This window comes from Sarcophilus harrisii, chromosome 4 (assembly GCF_902635505.1).
Source record: "Sarcophilus harrisii chromosome 4, mSarHar1.11, whole genome shotgun sequence".
Lineage (NCBI taxonomy): Eukaryota > Metazoa > Chordata > Mammalia > Dasyuromorphia > Dasyuridae > Sarcophilus > Sarcophilus harrisii.
Window position 1 is genome coordinate 32,902,755 of NC_045429.1, and position 6,231 is coordinate 32,908,985.

A 6,231-nucleotide genomic window follows, 5' to 3' on the forward strand; every position below is an offset into this window, starting at 1 on the left:
TCTCTGTTTGCCTCAGTTTCCTCATCTGTAAAATGGGAACAAGAAGCCCCTATCTCCCCAGATGATGAGGATGAAATGAGTTAATATTTGTGAAATACTTAGCATAGTGACTGCCACGTAGGAAATGTTTTGCAAATGTTAGCTATAGGACCTCTTATGTGTCAGGTACTCTGTAAAGAGTCAAATGCACAACAGGCCTTGTCTTCAAGGAGCTTTATATAGTCTTGCTAGAGGTGGCATGATCCCCTGTAGGTATAGATGTAATACAGAATGACCCAAGAAAAACCCTTGGGCAGCGTTGACTTGCCATGTCCCAGAGTCTGACATAACTAAATGACTGAATAACAGTTCTAGGCTTGCAGGGCAGGACTAAATGACTGAACAGTTCTAGGCTTGGGGGGCAGGACTAAATGACTGAACAGTTCTAGGCTTGGGGGGCAGGACTAAATGACTGAATAACAGTTCTAGGCTTTGGGGGGCAGGACTAAATGACTGAACAATTCTAGGCTTGGGGGGCAGCCTGTGTTGTCAAAGCAAGGAGGGAGAACACGGAATATCAGATGCAGGGCACAGTAAAGATTGACTGGAATGCAAAGTGTGTGAAGGGCAGGAAGGTACAAGGAGTTGGCTCGGCTCGCCTGGGGCAGAGATTGTGAGAGGCTTGAAATGGCTGAATTTATATTTAGTCTTAAAGGGAATAGGGAAACACTGGAGCCTTTCAAACAGGAGGCTCTTGGTCAGACTGCTTTAGGAATATCACCTTGGCAACTGTAGCAGAAGAGAAAGGGAGTTTAAGGATTAAGTTTAGGAATGAAGATTTAAAGTTAAATATTCCCCACACATGTTTGTTGAAGGGCATGTGGTTTCTAGATGAGACAAGGGTTTGTTTTGAAGGATCAGACTTAGAAAGTGAGAAGCAGGTGGCGATTAAACTGTTTTTTAATTTAGTCATGATCTTTGCTGGCCAGTGAAATGGAGACTGCTTTGGGCAGCCTGTGCTGGAGCCAACTCACGTCCCTCTCGTCTCTGTAGCTGTTTGTGTCATCCTTACTATTCCCTTTAATGAACAGGGGATGACCACTGTTAATGTACTCACTCACAACCTTAGCTAACTCCTGATAATCCCATTATCAGGACTACTCTACAGATAGTACAGATGATTTATTTGGGAGAACTTGGAATGTTGAACTAAAGCATTCTAGCCTCTATCTGCCTCCAGGGTCCTTTCATACCTTTGAGGTTAGAGTATGTTGCTAGGTTCTTGGAGAGATTGAATGTATCCACATCATAATCTACTCCTCCTATTCACTGTATATTTGTCCTGATCAGGTCACAGTCTTTCTGGACACATAATAAATTTAAGAAATATTTGTAGATTTCACATGTAATAGCTCAGAATCTCACTCTCAGAAGCCTTAGCCTCAAGCAAAATATCTAAAACATTTTGAGATCATTAAAATTATAGTTTTTTCCCTTTTTAATAATAGCTTTTTATTTTTCAAAATATATGCAAAGATAATTTTCAACATTAACCATTATAAAACCTCGTGTTACAAATTTTTCTCTTTCCCTTCCCCTGGACAGCAAGCAATCCAATATAGATTAAATTTGTGCTATTCTTCTAAACATTTTCACATTTATCATGTTACTCAGCGAAAATCAGATCAAAAGGGGAAAAAAAAAGAGAAAAAACCCAAACAAGCAAACAAACAAACAACAACAACAAAGGTGAAAATACCATATACCATGCTGTGATACATATGCAGTTTCCTTAGTCCTTTCTCTGGATGTAGATGGCCATAACATCTCCGTCACAAGTCTATTAGAATTGCCTTGAGTTGATCATCACATAATTTTGTTGTTGGTATGTACAATGATCCTTGGTTCTACTCACTTCACTTAGCATCAGCTCATGTAAGGCCTGAGAGACTCAGGCCTTTTTGAAATCATCCTGCTCATCATTTCTTATAGAATAATAATATTCCATAACATTAATATGCCATTACTTATTCAGCCATTCTCCAACTGATGGGAATTCACTCAATTTCCAGTTCCTTGCAACTAAAAAAGGGCTGCCACAAATGTTTTGGCACACGTGGGTCCTTTTCCCCTTTTTATTAACTCTTTGGGATACAGATCCAATAGACACTGATGGATCAAAGGATGTGCAGTTTTATAGCCCTTTGGGCACAGTTCTGAATTGCTGTCCAGAATGATTGGATCAAGAACTACAATTTCTTAAAGACAATTTTGCCTACTCTCCTCTTCCTATTCAATTCAGGTTCGACTTCATGTCTATAGTCTGTCCATGAAATATGTGTAGAGGGACCAGTTCAATGGTCCATCCAACTTTGTATCTTAATCTAGCCAATGTCATTTTTCATCCACTTGGATTTCTCTGTGTAGATATAGCTCTTTTGAGTGATTATGAATATCATCTGGGTGTTTCTTGATATCTCAGAGCATGATGCATCATTCAGATGATGATGTCACCTGCTAAAGAAGGATTTGGGACACCTCAGCATTTATATGAGACTCCTTCCATTCGGCCATTCTGTGCTGGTTATTGGAGAAGGAAATGGCAAACTACTCTTTGCCCAAAAGACTCTAAATGGAGTCACAAAGAGTAGAATATGACCAAAAAATATCTAAACAACAAAAATACCGGATATCCTCTATGACACTGACCAACATACATCTCTCCCCTTTTGCAAATATTAATCAGAGAGTTGTGAAGCTAAAGTTAACACTGATATTATCTATTCAAGGAATCTTGTATGATTTGGTGTATTTATGGGAGGTGTCTTATTAGAGACAACATTTGCTTCTTTATTTGGTGATTCCATAAATATATGGAATTTATGAAATCATGTTTCCTAATGATAAACAAATGGACTCTTAAAAAAATTCCAGCAGTAGCAGCTGAAATCATATTTCCATGATCTTATGTTGGACAGAAGAAAGACATCTGGAACTTGTCAAATCAGGTTAAGCTTTACAAGGTAATCCCTTATAGTAAGACCCCTGGTCAAATGCAAGCTTTCTCTTGCAATTAAAATGTTTTAGAAAATCATGAATATTAAAAGCTAAGCATAAGCTTCCTTAAATTTTGTCATTTAGAAAGCACAAGGTGTGCACGTTAAAAAAAAAATCTAACAATCAGAAAAATAATTTTTCTTTTTAAAGTGGAAAACCTGGAATTCTAAGAAAATTTAGTTTTTCAGTCATGTCCAACTCTTCGTGACAACATTTTAGAGTTTTCTTGGCAAATATACTAGAATGGTTTGCATTTCTTTTTCCAGTACATTTTATAGATGAGGAACTGAACACAATTAAGTGACTTGCCCAGAATCACACAGTTAGGAAAGGTCTGAGGTCATATTTAAACTCAGCAAGATGAGTCTTCCTGATGCCATGTCCAGTACTTTAATCACTGTGCCACCCATCTGCCCCATATCTAGAGCTGTAATTCTCTGTGCCTGCTCTCCTCTTCCACATTTTTTGTGCTTGTGATTTCACAGTTACCCCCCCTTTTTTTTAAACTTTTAATTAAAAGAATATAAAAAGAGTAACTGTATTACTGCAAACAGAGACACATGAACTGATTTGCAGGGCAGGGAGACCAAAAGTGTTGCCAACAGCCCCAACAAGAACTTAATTTCTCTCCAATTTGATGTTGCCTGGGGCAATCCATACCAGATCTCTGGCCCGTTTTTGTAGGGTCTCTCTTAGAGTAATATTGCATGGGTGGGGTAAGTTACATTTGCAGGACTGTGAGCTGGAAAAAAGGAATAAGAGAGCTAGCTGGCAAGGTCTCTTCTACACAGAAGCAGGAGGTTTCTGAGAATCTGGTATTCCTGTAGGACTTCTATGGATGTCTGCATCTTCCTGTGTGTATCCCTGGGGAAACCCAGTGCATCTGGCTCTGCTGCGATCTGAAGTTTGCAGCACAAAGAACACTCAAGGGCTGGGTCACAGTGACCACCACAGACCTGATACATGGCATTTTTGGAGCCCTTTTCTAGCCTATTAGGCACTTCTGTATCAGATCACAAGGCCTAGAGAAAGATATTGGAGGATTTTTCTGAATGATCTACTTAACGAAAATGACAAGGAATAAAGACGTAGTAGAATTCAGTCTGAGCTGGGAACATTATTAGCTTCAGAGAATGGACCTTCTTAAAATTCAGAAAATCAACTTATGAAAAAATAATAATTATAAAAAGCCAAGTCATAAAATCGTGTTATTAGGTTTAGTTTTTAGGAGCCGGCTGATGCTTGTTACCTTTTCTTAATGAGACATTTTCCCTAGTGTCCCTTGCTCCAGTCTTCCATAAATTCACATGACTTTATTTGCTGCCCTGTACTATGATAAGCTTTAGAAGTGACACCTGCCTCTTCTCTAGCACTAATTACACATACTTATTGCCATTCATGCATGCTATTTTATCTCCTATGACTAGGCCCAAAGGTCAATAAGTAGCTTATTGCAACCAAACTAGAGAAAGTAGAAAACATTCAATCCAGGGCTTTATTCCAGAGTGGGAGAAGAGATATTTTGTTCTCACCTACATCATCTTCTCTTCCATTTGAATCATGAAGAAATGTGGTCTAACATATAAGATGAGGATATTTAGGAAAAAAAAATTGGTATAATAAAGTCATTGAAGAACTTTATTTTATGAATTTTAATGGAATATAATAAAGACTGATCCCTATCACATATTTGTTTGTCTAACATACTTTTTAAGGGTGGGGGAGACCCTCAAGGTTAAATTTCCATGGCCCATGCCATCTTTGCTGAATCCCTTTTGGTTCAGTGTGCCATAGCGATAGATCTGTCTTATGGTGTCTCTTCACCCCTCCCTCATGTCTCATGATATCTTTCTCCTTCTTATAACTAACTAACTTTTTTTAGGGTGCAAAACTCTTCTATGGATTTAACTGGTCAATTAAGGACATACTTCCACCTTCTGGAGTATTCCCTTTCTTCTAATTAATTATGAGTTCTACTGGGGACCTTAAAAGACAAAGTAAACCTACCTTTTGCCAAAGAGAAAGGCCATTGTGAATTCTTAACAGGACCAAATCACATTTGGTGCCAGATTCCAACATTTGGTACCAAGTGATCTCTGTTCCTCAAACACATAAGGAAGATTGAGGAGAGAAGAGATTTAGAATAGTTTCTCTGGGGAATAAATTAATGGCTGTAGTAAGGTCCCAGCTGAAGCTGGATAATATGAATTTATAATGTACCTGCTGCGGACAGTTTCATGACTTCCTCCAGCCAAGTGAAAAGATTACACTGACTCTATGTAGGATCTGTGCACAGGATATTTTTACTTAGTTAAAAAAAAATGAGGGTGAGGGTTTTTTTTTTAATTAAAAAATAATTAAATGTAAAAGTACATTCATCACGTTCTTAACTGACCATGCTTATGAGAAGTCTTGCTGTTTGAATCATGACACTCTAGCCAAGACAGCCCTGCTCACCTGGTGGCAGCACACTAATTACATGCAAAGTGCTTAAGAGGAAATAAACATCCCCTTGAGTGCTGAGTTTGTGAACCTCATCCTGTAAAATAACAGTAAATTTTAGATTTGGTTATAATTATTTGAGCTCTTGTAAAATAAGATTTTTCTAGGGAAAAAAGTACTGTACTTGGACGGAGGTAATTTGAAATGAATTACTGTAATTTAAAGGAAATCATTTTAAAAATAACTAGGTTGTGGTATACCAAAGATATACCACACTACCTTAATTACAACAACAGAAAAATTTACATTTATATAACCTCTTTTACAGAAAGAGCTTCCAACATTAACATGTTGGGGAAGTGTATCTTAGGACTACCATATAGTTGGGGAAATGACAGCCCTTAGGGGCCAAACAATTAAATTCAAATGAAAGAATGACTTTCACACAGCTCATACTGAATGGAATGAACTTATTCCTTGCAGAGAGAAACTTTCTAGAGCATACTTGTATAAATTACAAAATCTCTTGTAAGTTATGAAAGAACCGGTAGTTCTAATTTTTTTTCACTCTGTGAATTCCAAGGTAAACTTATTTATTCAGCCAACAAATATTTGTTGTGCACAGCACTCTGCTAGGCACCAGAGGAGCTATAAAGTTAGAGAGATTTATAGTACCTGCCCTCCTACTGTAGTCTAATAAGATGGTAAGAGACAAATACAGATAACCCTAATAGGAACTATTCCATGAGAAGG